Below are 16,289 nucleotides of genomic sequence, written 5' to 3'. Positions count from 1 at the left end.
CCACTGAGCTCCACACAACCCAGTTATTACTTATGTTTATTGCCCGGGACTGACAAGCTCACAGTGTCAAATGATACCACCAGGTCTGTACAGAAAGTAAATCTTCTCCCCACCCAGCCCCCTCGCTGGAAGAAGCCACCGCGGCCAGTTTATGGAGAATAATACTCCCAAGAATACGCGTAGAAGGGTTTTTCTCCTGAAATAGTTAACACAGCGCGCCACGTGTATTTTGGCGCTTTTGTTTTCTTGGCGATCTTCCCCTGCGAGGGCACGTAGAGCTGATTGAGATTTTTTTTAGCACCTGGAGAGGGTATTCCAAAAAATGGATGGACTATGAATTATTTCTCAAGCCTCCTCTTCATGGACATTTTTACTGTTTTCATCTTTTTCTATGAAAAATGACACAATGAATATCCACGTACACCATTTCACACATGTTGAAATGATGTAGTCAATGGGTCAAAGTATATGCAACGTACATGCAAATTTGTAATCTCATTAGACATTACCAAATCGCTACTGATAGACAGTGGACCAATTTATATTATTACCAACAATGAATTAACCCACCTGTTTCTCTACACTCTTTTGCCAAACCATTATGTTACCATTATTTTTGGTCTTTGCATATCTAATAGGTGAGAAAAATCTCTGTAGTTTTAATGCATTTCTCTAATTATGAGTGAGGTTGAGTCTAAGATCCATTTGTATTTCCTTATATATAAACCTTTCATATACATTTTTCTACTGGGTTGTTCTTTTTTGTTTGTTTGTTTATTTGTAGGTGATCTTCACCTGCTAGGAAAATGAGCCTTGTGTCTGTGATGTGAATTACAAATATTTCCCCTAATTTGTCATTTGTCCTGTGATTTTGTTGTGTGTTATATTTGTCATTAAAAATGTTTGATTTTAATGTAGTCGAATTACTTAATCTATTTTTTTATATCTTCCAGGTTTGGTTTCATACTTAGAAAGACCCTCCCCATCCCAAGATTCAGAGAGAAAAATACAAAGTTTATGTTAAATACTTTTACAGTTTTATATTTATAATTTAAATCTTTGGTTCATTTGATATTTATTTTGGCGGGAGGTATGAAGTATGAGTCCCATTTTATTATTTTTAAAGGAGTGCTATCCAGTGTCCCAATATCTCTTATTGAGTTCTCTGTCTTTATCATGTAATAAATTGCAGTGTGGACTTGAGACTATTTCTGGACGCTCTCTTCTATACCACTGACAACACCTAACTATCCAGTATCATTCAAGCACCACCTAACAGTAAAATTGAAAACCCAGCAGTGCTAGATTGCACTTATCTTTTCATGTATCCCTGCTAATTTTTCAATATAATTTTGGAATTGCCCAGTGTGTTCTGTTGGGATTGTTACTAAGATTGCATTAAATTTGTAGGATAGTTTAGGAAGAGGTAATTCCTTACGATGACTCTTCCCAAGTAGAGATGCTTTTCCATTGTTCGATTCTTCTTTTGTATTCCACACTATGTTTTAAATGTTTAAACATATAGACTTTGAGGGTTTTTTTAAAGTTTATTTTTAAAGTTTATCTCTTGGTATTTTTATGTTAATGGTTGCAACTTCAAATGGGCTCTTTCCTCCAATAATTCTAACTGGGCGTTTTTGGTATATACGAGCGGCATTAATTTCTATATATTTTATTCCTAACCACCTCACAAAATTCTCTTATTTGCAGTAATCTTTCAATCTATTTGCTTGGATTTATCAAGTAAACAATCGTATTTGTGAAAATGGTGATAATTTTAACTCTTTGAGATTTTCAGAACTCGTCTCCTCGTCTCATTTAATTGTATTAGCTGACGCCTCCAGCAGAGTATTAAATAATAGTGATGATAATTGCTTTCCCAGGCTCACTTTGTTCCTGCCTTAATGGGAAAGCTTCCCGTGTTTCCCCATTACACACAGAGCCACATACTTAAAACCTATGTTCCCACACTAACGAAATATGTATCCGATCCCACAATAAAAGAGATATAGAATCATCTGCTTTAAATCATGTATGGAAGTTGGTATGTATTATGTAGATGTTATATATATTATAAAGATGTATTAACAAGTGCTTTTTTAACACCTACGGAGATTTTTATTAATGTAGTGAATAATGTTAAAAATCTGTTAATATTGAGCCCCTCATGTTGAATTTTTGGATTCCTGAAATAAATCTCCATTGGTTAAGTTACATTATTTTTTAATATGCTACTAGACTCTGTTTTCTAATATTTCGTTGAGAATATTTGTTGCTTTTTATAAGTGAGACTTGATCTGGTTTCTTTTATTCTGCTATTTTTGTCTGATTCTGCTATCAATTTCTTTTTAATTTATTTATTTTATTTATTTATTTTGGCTGTGTTAGGTCCTGATTGCTGGGCCCAGGCTTTCTCTAGTTGCGGTGAGTGGGGGCTACTCTTCATTGCAGTGCGCGGGCTTCTCACTGCGGTGGCTTCTCTTGTTGCGGAGCACGGGCTCTAGGCACACGTGGTTGTGACACACGGGCTTAGCTGCTCCGCGGCATATGGGATCTTCCTGAAATAGGGCTCGAACCCGTGTCCCCTGCATTGGCAGGCGGATTCTTAACCACTGCACCACCAGGGAAGCCCCTTGCTATCAATTTTTAATCCATGAGAAGAATCTGAGAGTATACCTTGTGTTCCCACACTGTGACACAACCAAGTAGTGTTGCCAACATCTATTCATTAAAGGTTTAATGAATAATCTTTATTTTAATGAATAATCTATTTTAATGATGAATAATCTATTTTAATGAATAATCTATTCATTAAAGGTTTAAGAGAATTTCCTGTGAAACCAGGTCTGGCATATTTGTTCTGTTTCTCTCTGTTTTCTCTATCAATTGGTCCATTTATATTTTCTATACCTTCTAGACTCAGTGTTGGTAATTCATATTTCTAGAAAGTTCATACATTTCATTCAAGCTGTCAAACTGATTTGCATGGAGTTGAGCAGTTGAATTCTGAGTCTTTGCGTCTTTTCTCTACGAGCCATATGTCCATCTTCTCCTGGAGCAGGGCTGGTGAGGGTGATGGGAAGAGATTATAAGTCATTTTTACCATTTTTACTTTTTCTCCAAAAGAGCAACCTTTGAAAATATTTACTGATTTTCTGGTTTAAAATTTATTGATCACTACCGTTATCTTTAATTTATTCCTTTTGCTTTCCTAACATTTACATAGGTGCTAATTTTTCTAAATTTTATGTTGAGTACTTAATTTACTTTAATCTTTCTTATTTATTTGTATGGTATAATTATTTAAGATTATGAATTTTCCTCTGAGCACTGCTGTAGCTATATCCCATCAGTTCTAACATATCATTTTTATAATCATTATTTCTGAGAGATTCTGAGATTTCAGTTTTTATTCCCTTTTTTACCTGAGTTGTTTTTAATTATTTTTAATTGTTTTTTAATCTTAATTTTCTTGGTAGTGAGATTTTTGTCTGTTTATCTTATGATTTTTGTGGATAATATGTTATGATTTTGTGATTAATTTCTAGCTTTATTGCATTATGACCAGAGTATATAATCTGAACTGTTTCTTTATATATATATATATATATATATATATATATATATATACTCTAATGGGTGTGAGGTAGTATCTCTTTGTGGTTTTGATTTGCATTTCCTCGATGATCAGAGATGTTAAGTCCCTTTTCATGTACCTATTGGCCATTTGTATATCTTCTCTGGAGAAAGTTTATTAAGGTCTTTTGTCTGTTTCTCAGTTGGGTTATTTTGTTATGTTTGGAGAGGTTGTTTGTTTGTTTGTTGTTATTGAGTTGTATGAATTCCTTATATATTTCCGATATTAACCCCTTATCAGATATATGGTTTGCAAATACTTTCTCCCATTCCAGCGATTGTTTCTTTTGCTGTGCAGAGCTTGTTAGTTTGATGCAATCCCTCTTGTTTATTTTTGCCTTTGTTGTCTGTGCTTTTGGTGTCATACCCAAAAAATCATTGCCAAGACCAATTATGAAACTATTTTCTGATGAATATTCTTCACTTGCCATTTTTTCTATTTTTTCCTTTTTATAGTCTTTTTAAAATATAACCAGTGCTACCTCTGTCTTTTTATACCAAATATTTTCAGAAAATTTGTGCAGAGGAAAGACAAGGGCTGTGTTGCAGAGTAACAGAAATTCTTATGCAATAAGGCTATGTGTCTGTGAGTGTGTTATTTTGGCTCTCACTTCTCACAGATAGGCAGCTAAAGAGCTACTCAGGATACAGAGCAGCCCCCTTAACCTACTCCGTCAGCAGACAGTTACAGCCAGTGTGGTTTGCATGAGTCCTGTCCCCCCCACCTTCCAGACCTCATCCAGCCCATCTTAGTCCAGAGAAGGTCAGCAGCAGCCCCTACACCTATTTCTTATTGTTGTTCCAAACTCAACACCTTGCCAGGTGGGTTCAACTCTGCTGGGCTTGCCTGAGACCTGCCGCCATGCATGGACCCAGTTTTATCTTCATGACACTTGGCAGCCCTTCCTCACCCGTCATTCCTCGGGTTGCAGGTGTCTTCTGATCTCACAGAAGATGCCATTTGTATTTCTGTTTCTCAACATCCTGTGTGATTTCTGAGAGGAAAGAGGAATAGGCTGTCCATATATGCCATCCTGTCTCAATGTTCAGTAGTTACAGCCAATCCCCCTGAATTACGGGGGCTAACGGTCTGCCTCATCTGGCACAAAACAGATGAGCTCTGAGTAAGAGTCCTTTCCAGATGCTACCCTGCCTGATTCCAGAAAAGAGAGACCTAGGAGGTAGAGGTAAGCAGGAAAAGCCTGGCAAACACCTTGGAAAAGATAAAGATACTGCATGTTTGTCCATAAGGGAGGACACCCTGGCAAAACACAGGCTTCCGGGGAAGGGAAGGAGCTCGAGGGGCAGCCCAGAGCTTGTGAGGCTTTCTTGTTATCCACGTTGACCTAAGGTTGTTTGCAAGGTTGATGCAATATTTTCCCCATTGAATACCTGCATCTGCATCCATCTGCAACCACCATGACATCAAGAGCGGTCAACATCTACCATCTAAGCTACCCTTTAAAGCAGCAGAACCCCTCACGACAGCTGGGCTCACGGGGCTTTTACTGCCAAGCTCTGCGTCTAGAAGGTGCTCTTCCCATCGCTGAGCTGATCCAGGCCTCCCTTCCGCAGCGTCTGCTCTGGAAACGTCCGGCATCATTTCTCCACCAGCCCTGCTCCAGGAAGCCTACATCTGACTGTTTGCACCTGCTGAGTTCCAGCTCCCGACCGTTTGCACCCAGAGGGCAGAATCCAATGGCGCAGCCCGCAAGGTCGAGGTCACAGGCGAAGGGTGGGGGCTGGCTTGGCTGAGATCCTGCTGGCTCCATGGGGTTTGGGGACAGGGCTGCTGCTTTTCCTGCTCCTTGACACCACGTTCACAAGCAGGTGACACCTAATTGGCTTGTTTAAAGCCCTGGTCAGAAGAGTCTGCTGGTCCGCTCGGCGCCCAGGCATGAGACGCGGGCTGTGCTAACTACCCCAGACAAGAGATTAAAATCCGGGCTCGGGAAGGCTGAGACTTCATCAGGTCACATATAGTCTGGCTTGAGATCAAATTGAAAAATCACTTTAAACAGAACAAAAAAGCATGTCTATAATGCAGGAAAAAACCAGGGAAGCAAATTACGGCTTCTCTTTGTAAGCCATCTCTGCCTGGCAAGCCCCCTTCCTCCTGCGGGGTCCCCCACTCCCATCTTGGCAACCTGGTTGTGAAGTTTGGCGGTAACAGATTTTCTTTTTCTTTTTTGCTGTTATTAATCTTTCATCGTGTAGCATTAGTGCACAACATGTCTGACACCCTAACTGTGTTCTACAATTAGTTTCCGAGTGACCATGTCAGTAACACTGACATTAGCGTGTTCATCTGAGGATTATGCTGCAGTAACCTCCTGGCTCAATCTGGTGTTTGTAATTAAAGGGTCTGGATCTCTGTGATGCGGGACATGGTACCCCAAGGTAAGGATGCAAAGATGTATTTCTTATCCCCAAGACCCCCACTGCCTCTGAAAGTCAGTTAAACAGAATTTTACTGTTTTGAATACTATTGAATAGAATATTATATTTTTCTCCTCTGTGAGAAAGTTGCGAAACCTAGTTGAGTCATTGATATACAGGATATGAACCTAATAAACATTACCTGAAATTGATTATACTATGAATCCACTGGGAGGAACAAGAGAGTAATTGTCAATGCATTATTAGCTCCTGGCAAAATACTGTATTTTACATTTTACTACACAGATTATCTATCCTGGCACACGCGGTTCTATTGCATTTGTTTTGTTTTGTTTTTGTTTTTGTTTTGCGGTACGCGGGCCTCTCACTGTTGTGGCCTCTCCCGTTGCGGAGCACAGGCTCCGGACGCGCAGGCTCAGCGGCCATGGCTCACGGGCCCAGCCGCTCCGCGGCATGTGGGATCCTCCCGGACCGGGGCACGAACCCGTGTCCCCTGCATCGGCAGGTGGACTCTCAACCACTGCGCCACCAGGGAAGCCCTACTGCATTGTTTATTCGCCAGCTTGGTAGTTACTTCCGCAGGTTTTCCATTGGTATGACCCTGGATTGCAAAGCTCAATTAATACAATTTCTAAAATAAGGGTTCTAGAATGATGCTCTCTAGACAGGCAAAGATGGTCACTGTGTAATACACTCCAACCAGTGTTCACTAATTACTGCTTCAAAGCATATTTCGTCTTCAAATAGTTCTTTTCTCAGAAGATAGTCATTTTAAATATGATTTCTAGCATTTTCTAATCTTTCACAGATATTCCTGTGCAGGGAATTTAATTTTCTAAGTACAATCCACAAAGAATAGAAGGAAAGGATGCAATTCCTGCTCCAGGTGGCTCCAATAAACAGGGGACGCAATGGGTTCCCGACTCAGATTCATGGACCGCGCAGCGTACAGACGGACTCACATTGAAGGAAAAGGAATTCAGTTGAAGGAAAATGAGTTCGGCACACAGCTTGTGGTGTCAGGGCCGCCTGGGTCCCCAGCCTCTGCGCCCTCTGAGTTCCCAGCTGAAGCCCTGGACCCTCAGCTGCAGACCCCGTGACCACAAGCAAAAGGCACCACGGCTGCTATGGCCTCTTCTTCAGGGCCATCCTCACCTGGTGCCAACCTGCAGTCATCACCTGGGACCCAGCGGTCATCGCCTGGGACCCAGCGGTCATCACCTGGGACCCAGCGGTCATCAGTGTCCCAGGAACCAAAGGCCCCACAGCCCTGGCAGCTTTCTCCCAGGAATATTCTCGAGGATGAAATTTTGTCAGCATATACTAAGAATTTTTAAAACAAAAACCCAGCTTACTGTGAGCACCTCTGTGAACATTCTGTTGAACAGAGTCCAAATATATTTTAAAACTCCAATTCCATGCACTTTACAAATGACTTTTTGTTGTTGTTGATGTGTGTGCTTTTTTTATTTTTGGTAATGCTTAAGCATGTGGTTCCCTCTATAGGGTTTTTCTAAATCTTAGTCCCTTCAGCTGCCAGAAATTAAAACAAAAAGACTGTATGACTCTCTTGTTCTGATTCCTGAGGTTTCAGAAAGGAAACTATGGTTAACGGCAAATTACATTGAATAACTCACTTGGTATGGGTTTTTCACTCAATTCTAATTATTAATAATTACCTTAAAGTTTTGAGCTGGGTGTAAAAAGGAATAGCCTTGTTCCTGCACAGCCAAAGAGCAGGCCACCTTCCCTTCCCGCCCCCGGTGGATCCTCCCGACAGAAAGGCAGGGGAGGGAGTGGTCACATGCCTTGTTTTATGAAATGAATACAGTCGTGGGCTACGGCACCAACTGTGCCCTATTTTTTATGAACCGGAAGAATGAACAGGACCCCAGCAGTAAATCCTTTGATGCAGGAAACACTCTTTGCACATAATCATCCTTTAACTCATCTGGAGGGTTTTAATCATATTTTTGTGTGTTGGGTTTTAGTAAAGTAGGACAACTCCATAATGAAGCATGAATATTAGGCAGGAGGATCCGAGGAACCTGCCTCGTGGGCCTGGGGGCAGCCTCGGCCTCGAACTGTGGTATCCGGAGCGCCCTGACACAGCTGGCCACCCCATGGCCCGCTGCAGCGTCTGGAGCATCACGCTGGCCAGCACAAACTGAGGTCCGAGAACTGTCCCAATACGCGGACCCCTTCTAGCTTCCAACAGCCACATCCATTAAGAACACGGACTCATCTTGGTTCAGATTTGGAATCTACAAAAATGTAAAACAAGGTGGAAGTTACTCTAGATGCAGAATGTTCAGTTCTTTAAACTGTTTTCCCAAAAGAGAGGTTTCCGTTGATAGTGCATAGATGAAGTTTCACAGATTTCGGATTTTTGCTTTACTTTGGTTTCTTTCTTCTTCCTTTTTCTTTTTCTTTTTTTTTTTTTTTTTTTTTTGAGTCTATCGATTTGAACCAGACAATGGAGGTGAGAACTCACATGGTCACCTCACAGCTCAGCAAGCCGTGAGCCAGAAAAGAAACGGCTGCGAGCAGTGATGTGTTATCGTGACAATGACAGCACCACACCCGCGTCCTGCGCTGAGACCCTAGTGGGGCAGTTGGCAAAAATGTCACCTTTGAAGGCCCGAGCCTTTGGCGGGAAGCTGCCAGCCAGGATACGCCGCCTCTGGGCAGCATTTCAGGGAGATATGATGAAACTCAGTTGCTGGCTCTGATCGGCAGAATCGGAATTTATGAGATGAGTGGTGGAGCGAAACTGGCAGAGTTGTTCTGCTACAAACCCAGTCAGAATGAAAGGGGAAGCTGAGACTTCTCCTCGTTTTCCCTCCCACTGCTGCAGCACTGTATTTAATTGACTTACAATTTTTCCCTAATATCATTCTTTATGAAACCTGCCTTGAGCAATGGATCCGTGATTGTTCACCGAGGGTCGGGCCTCATTTGTTCCTGTAGATTGTGCCTAATTAACGTTAACTTGTCTGTACATAAAAAGTACAATAGGCTGTCCTTTCCAATTTAATTCCGACAGTTTAATCGAATCTGTATTCTTTCAAAAATAATTAGATCATTTACACTTCATTAACATGTAATGTAATGTTGAGACATTCATCATAATGATTTCTTATTTTTCTTGTGCAATATTATCTCCTCTAATGAAACTGTTAACGCCATGCATGCCTTAATTAGCTGTATCATATCACTGGTGATTTCTGAAGAAAGCCACGTTTTTACAGATGAAATTGAATTATCTCGGTAGGTACATTTTCGGCAGAATCTGTTCTTTTCTTGTTGAGAAACACCTTCCGGCCTCCCAGCCTCGGTGCTGCAGGCGCCCTCACGGTGGCTTCACCCAGGCCTCGAAGGGAAGAAGGGTGTGTGCTTCTCCACTGGGTCGCGGCGGAGCAGACCCCGCACCCAGGACACTCCCTCGCAGGCTGCCACGTGCACTGTGGCCTGGAGGGCATGGCTGCCAGGTAGCAGGCCTCGCGGGGCTTAGAGAATGGAGAGGTCAACCCAGTGGAGATGTGCATGGCCTCAAGCAAAAAGATGAAGCCGCAGGTTCCCCTGGCTCAGGAGTGAGGCCGCTTAGCAGGCTGTGGCCACCCTTCACCGCGTGCCTCCTTACACTGCGTACCGTGTACAGTGTCTTCAGACACCGGGACAAGGAGCCATGGGAAAGGCCCCACCTGACCCGGAGCGGAGCGCTCACCTGGGGCTGGTCCCACAGGACAGGTGAGTGGGTGGGAAGGGCCCCCAGGTGTTCAGCCATAGATCAGCTTGTTTAGGAGGAGGGGGTGGGGTGAATAAGCTGCCCCTCCCAGAAGGAATAGCTGCTGGAGAAACAGGGTCTCCACTCCTCAGACACCCAAGCACACCCGCAGCCCTCTCCTCCCTAGCCCCCAGCGGCCCCTGTGGGAGCAGAGAAGCTTCTGGGCACAGGTGGATGAGGAGATGGGCCTGAGCTGGGCAGTGAAGGGGCCCAGGTCTCACTTCAGAGACGAGGGTCCTGGGGTTGACAGCATGACCTCTTACAGCTCAGTGACCTGGACAGCGACCAGGAGGAGTGCCAGGCAGCTCAGGCCACAGTCAGGCTCCTCATTCTGGAGAGTTCCTTGGCTACTGGCTAGAGGCCAGCCCCACTTCTCCCAGGACAGGTGGACGGACGCCCCGGAGCGGGGTCCACCCAGCGCTTCAGCTCAGTGCTGCCGCATGAGAATGCGGTCCGGGTGGACCCTGGATTGCACACCCGGGGAACACGAGCCCCTGTCACCTGAGAGCCGCTGAGTCTGGAGGCTGATTAAGAGGAGAAGCATCCTATGAAATCGCATCTGAGCACAAGCGGAATGTAGGCGACGCCCGCGGAGAGGTCCGGCCCTCTCGGTCCCTTGGGCTGAGGACGGACGCGGGAAGCCTGGCTGCATCGGTGCAGGACCCCGTGTCCCGCTCAGGCAGACACCCCCTCCCCAGGCGGCAGACGTGCGCTTCTTCAGTGAGTTTAGGTTCAGCCTCTGGGCACCGACGCCCCACGAGCGTCTGGCCTGTTCTGAGGACCTCAGCCGCCCCGGGCCTGCTCCGTCTCCCATATCCTCGTCCCTCCTGCCTTTCCCTCCGCTCTCAGACACACCTGATCTCTCCAGTTAGACAGGCAGCCTCCCCCGACGCCCCCGACCCCCCTCCCCACCCGGCTCCTCCCCGGAGCCGCCCTCCAGCCCCACCGTCAAATTCAGCCTTGCTTTTCCATCCTCACCCCCTTGCCTCTTCTCCGTTACACCAGGGAGCCAGCCTCCTTGTTCTAACCCTGCTCCGTCACTTCCCCGTGCTACCCCTCCTGACTCCCCACCTCCCAGCATAGGCCACACCCTCCAGCACAGGCCACACCCTCCAGCATAGGCCACACCCTTCAGCACAGGCCACACCCTCCAGCACAGGCCACACCCTTCAGCACAGCCACACCCTCCAGCACAGGCCACACCCCCGTCTGCCCTGGGGCATCAGTGCTGCTCTGCGTCCCAAATTCCATGCTCTCCCCCAAGAGACACCGTCCAGATCCAGAGCTTTAACTACTTCTGTGCGATCGGCCCCCAAACACACTTTCCAAGGCCCCCGGCAGACCCTGCATGCTCTCTCACCGGCCGGATGCTCCACGCCCACCCACGCCTGGTCTCCTGGTGAACGGCAAAGGCACCCCAGGGTCCCGTCCCGGCCAGGAACCCAGGGTCACTGTGACTTCCCCCCCACACACTCCCCCTCAACCAGACTCCAGGCCCCGCAGGCCACCCCCCTCCCCAATAACCCTGCCATGTTTTACACCTGCTTGTGCCTAACTGAGTGACTGCCCCCCTGTGCTCCGATCCTCCTTCTATCGAAAGTGCAACTTCATGAAATCGATCCTCTGCCAGCGGTCCCTCAGCGGCTCCCCATACCCCTCAGGACAGAATGTCACCCCCGACTCAACCCCCAGAAAGCCCCCTGCTCGGACCGCTGCCCACCTCTAGCTCAGCCACATAAAGCCTTTCCTCCTCGCCTCAAGGCCTTCACAGTGCTGCTCCCTCTGCCTCAGAGGCCTGGCCCCGGATTATTACCCAACACCTTCTCCTCCTTCAAAGCACAGCTCAAATGGCGCCTCCCCCACAAAGGTTTTCCAGGCGTCAAGGCGAATTCGGATGGTGTTACTTTCTCCAAGCGAGCTGTTCAGAGGAAACAGCTGTTCAGAGGAAGCCGCTTTTCTTACGCCATCATTTAGCTCCTGCGTCTCTAGATACGAATCGGTAAACTCTTAATATGAAATGTGCTCTGGACTCAAATGGATTTTCCACACCAACTAGTAAGAAGGGAGCACAGACAGCCCGAAGACGTGGATTTAAGTCCCAGTTCTGCCCAGTACTACCTGCTGTGTGCCTCCCTTAACCTTTCTGAGTCTCAGCTTTTTCATGTGTAAAGGGGCATTACAGTATCTACTCAGGACGGGTGGAGACGGGCCATGTCCCCCATGTCGGGAGGTCGTGTAGTCGTGTGATCTCACACCTGCATCGTATTCTGGTCAAAGGGCGTGAAACCCGGGGGCCTGCCGTGGTGCCGCCCACTCGGCACGAGGCGGGAAGCAGAAAAATCATGGCCAGGAAAAATCTGTTCTTTAACCTAAAGATGGTCTATGCACACGCTGTCTTTTCTGTTCTGAAACTGGCATGAAAAGAGCAAGGCACGTTCACGCCATCCTGGGTCTGCGGCTGCCCTGGTGTCTGCAGACACGGCTCTCGTCCTAAGACGGGACCTCTCCATCCCCATCAAGCTGGTTACGTGCACATGATCTAAAAGCACAAAAGCGGGGAAGCAAAGCCAACGTGGAATAAAGCAGGAACCCCCGAGACAATGTGCTAACCCTAAGCCCGTCTTCTCTGTCCAGAGAAACGCATGGTCTCGGTGGGGTGAACACGTAACCACGCCGTCACCCCATGGCTCCCTTAAATTTGCCGCTGGAGTTCTTGGCTCTGGGGGTGGGACCACCGGACACGCTGACGAATGACAAGTGCTCAGACCCGGCCCGCATGTCGCGCCTTTGCCGCGGCGTCTGCTGCTTCCAGATCTCCTTCGACTCACTCCATCCTTTGCCCACCACTAAATAAACAAAAACCATAAACAGAGTTTTATTTGGGCAAAGGCAACAGAGGACAGTGTGGCGTATGACAACTGCAAGGTTATTTAGGTGCTTTTTGTTTACCTTCTCTGCCTTAGCTGGGCGCCAGGAGGAAAGCAGGGTGACCAGAGGATGGCTCGCAGAGGTACAGCCAAATATCTCCCCCAAACACGGAGCCCTTCGAAAGCGGCACAGCATAATTGTCCTTCACAACGTTTGGAGAACCCAGGCTACTAATTAACGGCTAGTGCATCAATTAGCTACAATAGCTGTAATAATACACAAGCAATGCTCTGAAGTTACGCACCGCTGTGCCGTGCTCTCCATTGGTGAGCTTTTCTTCTAAGCTTTGGCTTTGAAGATTTAAGTTAATAATTTATCCCTAATGAATCTAGCCTTTCTGTTTCTCCAGGACGCAGGGTATTTAAACGACTGAAAGAAACCATGCTATTAACACAAGTTTGCTTTAAAGAAAACTTTCACCATTAAGAACAATATTTTCATATGGATGTTTGCATGTTCAGTTTCCAGAGGTGTGTGGATGAGGTTAGCTAGTTGGGCAAAGACATCGGAAAGGGGTCGGGGTGGCGTGAAAATATACAAACTTCATTTGTCTTTGGTCGGTGATTTGACATTTCATGCAAATTTAGTTCATCTCCTATAAGATCTATAAACTTATGCAACACATAGATAATCTGTGAATAAAAGTAACTCACAATAAAGCAGAAGTGTTCATAAGCGTAATTTTTTTTTTTTTGGATGGGAGAAAATGATCAGAGAAGTTAAGTATATTGACTGAAACGAATTCCAAATAATAAAAAAAACCTTCCAAGATGCAGCTCCAGCCGTCCACGCGCCAGACAGACTTCCTCATAAATGGGAGCCCGGAGCCGGCTCTCTCTCCTCTGCATCTTCCTTTCCTCCCCACTCCCGGCGCCCCCAGGCCCGTTCTGATGTGCACCTGTCCCTTCTCTCTTTGATGAGCCGGCGCATGAAGTCAGGACCTTCCGACTGAAACACAGCCCACGCACCTGTGTTCTCAACGAAGAGAGAAGCACAAAATCCCGCACATGAGGAGGCCAGACCGGGACTCAGTGGGCAGGCCGGGGCAGCCACGTTCAGAGAAAATCCGACTCGGTAGCCTTCAAATACTTACATCACCAAATTCCTACGCTTGAGAAGTGTGTTTAGAACAGCGTGAAAGTGCTCCAGTGTGAAGCTGGGGGAGGCCTGGGTCTGAGTGAGGCCCCCGAACTTCAGCCCCCCGTGACCGTCCCCACCCTGAGGTCCCGCTTCATACGTAGACCTAAGTAAGCAAAATAAACACAAACCAGGTGGGAGAGGATTTAGTTTCTTTAAAACATTTTATGTGGAAATAACTATGGATTCCAGGAAACGGCAAAGACAGTACAGAAATGTCCTTACTGGTTTTCCCCTTTTTACTGAAGTGTAGTTGACATATAATACTGTATTATTCTCGGGTACACAACATAGCGATTCAACATTTCTGTGCATTACCAAGTGATCACCACGGTTAAGTCCGGTTACCACGTCACTATGCAAAGTTATGACAATGTTCCTGACTATGTTCCCTAAGCTGTGACTTACTACATCCCTGTGACTTGTTTATTTCATAGCTGGAAGTTTGTGTCTCTTAATCCCCTTCCCTTATTTCATCCAACCCCCACCCCCTTCCCTCTGACAACAACCTGTTTGCTCTCTGTATCTATGAACCTGTTTGTTTTGTTTGTTCATTTGTTTTGTTTTTTAGATTCCACGTGTAAGTGAAATCACACAGTGTTTGTCTTACTCTGACTTATTCACTTAGCGTAACGCCCTCTAGTTTCATCCGCGGTGTTGCAAATGGCAAGATTTCATTGTTTACGGCAGAGTAATATTCCATGGTGTATAAAAGCCTCTTCTTTATCCATTCACCCATCAATGGCTTTAGCTCTGAAGTGAGTCCCTTGCAGGCAACATAGATTTGGGTCTTGTTTTGTAACCATTCAGCCACTCTCTGTCTTTTGATTTGAGCACGTGGTCCATTGACATTTAAAGTAATTATTGATAGGTATGTACTTATTGCCATTTTGTTGATTGTTTTCTGGTTGTTTTTCTAGTTCTCTCATTCTGTCTTCCTCTCTTATATACAAACTCTTCCCTTATGATTTGATGACTCTCTTTAGTATTATGTTTGCATCCCTTTCTCTTCATTTTTTGTCTATATAATGGAGGTTTGTGGTTACCATGAAGTTCACATATAACAACCTATGTATGTAGCCATGTGCTTTAAGCTGATGGTCACTTACGTCCAAGCACATTCTAAAAGCACTAACATTTCTGCTCTCCCCACGTTGTATGTTTTGGACATCATATTCTACATCTTTTCGTTGTGTGTATTGCTTAACTAATTATTTTAAATGTAGGTGATTTTCCTACTTTTGTCTTTTAACTTTTATACTTTTACAGGTGGTTGATCCACTATCTTTACTGTATGTTTGCCTTTACCAGTGAGACTTTTTTCTTCCATAATTTTTTTTTGTTTCTAGTTATGAGCTTTTCTTTTCTGTTTAAAGAAGTTCCCTTAACATTTCTTGTAAGGGCAACTTAGAGGTGATGAACTCCTTTAGCTTTTGCTTGTCTGGGAAACCCTTTATCTCTCCTCCAGCTCTAACTGATAACCTTGCTGGGTAGAGTATTCTTGGTTGTAGGTTTTTTCCTTTCATCCCTTTGTGCTTGTTTCTTCTGACCTGCAGAGCTTCTGCTGAAATATCAGCTGATAATCTAATGGGGGTTCCCCTGTGCAATACAGCTAGTGGTTTTTCTCTTGCTGCTTTTAAGATTCTCTTTTTATCTTTAACTTTTGACATTTTAATTATGATGTGTCTTAGTATGGACCTTTTTAGTTAATTTTGTTTGGGACTCTCTGTGCTTCCTGGACTTGGACATCTGTTTTCTTCCCCAGGTTAGGGAATTTTTCAGCCGTTATTTCTTCAAATAGGTTTTCTGTCCCTTTCTCTCTTTCCTCTCCTCCGCGACCCCTTTAATATCAGTGTTAGTGCCCTCCATGTTGTCCCAGAGGCCCCTTAAACTATCCGCATTTTAAAAAATCTTTTTTTTGTTTTTGCTGTTCCAACTGGGTGATTTTCACCGCCTTGTCCTAGGGGCCGGTGGTGGAGATGGGGGTCCTCGGAGGGTGAAGCCTTCCAGGGCATCACGCAGGGTCCTCCTGAAGCCTCATGTCTTGGGCGTCGGGTGAGGCTGCTCCGGACATTTTATCTGAGAACAGGCTTTTTCGGATGTGAGTCCCCACACACGTCACTTTGTCTCTACTTCAAAGTGTGGCTCCCAGTGGCACCTCAGGCCCATTGGTGTCACAGGGTAGAAGCTGAGTCATCACTTTTAATCCAAACGAAGAGATTTCAGTGTAAGAACAAAGTATTTGTCCACAACCGCAGTGCAAGGGAAATAACATTAGCATCTGTCTGTTGGGGTCACACAGCGTTGAGAACTTATTATATTCACTTTTGCAGTTTTCTGTATTTTTTTCTACTTTTCAAGATAACATCACTTATATGTGTATAAGCAATTTATATAGAAC

At 45.2% G+C, this 16,289-nt stretch overlaps 1 long non-coding RNA gene across 2 annotated transcripts in view; it reads right to left on the bottom strand.

The window, feature by feature from the left end:
- LOC307197169 overlaps positions 1 to 16,289 on the bottom strand; it is a 154,641-nt gene that overhangs the window by 52,345 nt on the left and 86,007 nt on the right. The window contains exon 5 of one of the 2 annotated variants that reach the window (XR_013831342.1): positions 7,755 to 9,409. The exons of the other annotated variant lie outside the window; for it this stretch is intronic. This is a non-coding gene — a long non-coding RNA (uncharacterized lncRNA). Of the gene's footprint in view, positions 1 to 7,754; positions 9,410 to 16,289 lie in introns of those variants that run through there. 2 annotated transcript variants of the gene reach the window in all.

This window comes from Stenella coeruleoalba (assembly GCF_951394435.1).
Source record: "Stenella coeruleoalba genome assembly, chromosome: 14".
Classification (NCBI taxonomy): domain Eukaryota; kingdom Metazoa; phylum Chordata; class Mammalia; order Artiodactyla; family Delphinidae; genus Stenella; species Stenella coeruleoalba.
This window is presented reverse-complemented; position numbering and strand designations above follow the sequence as displayed.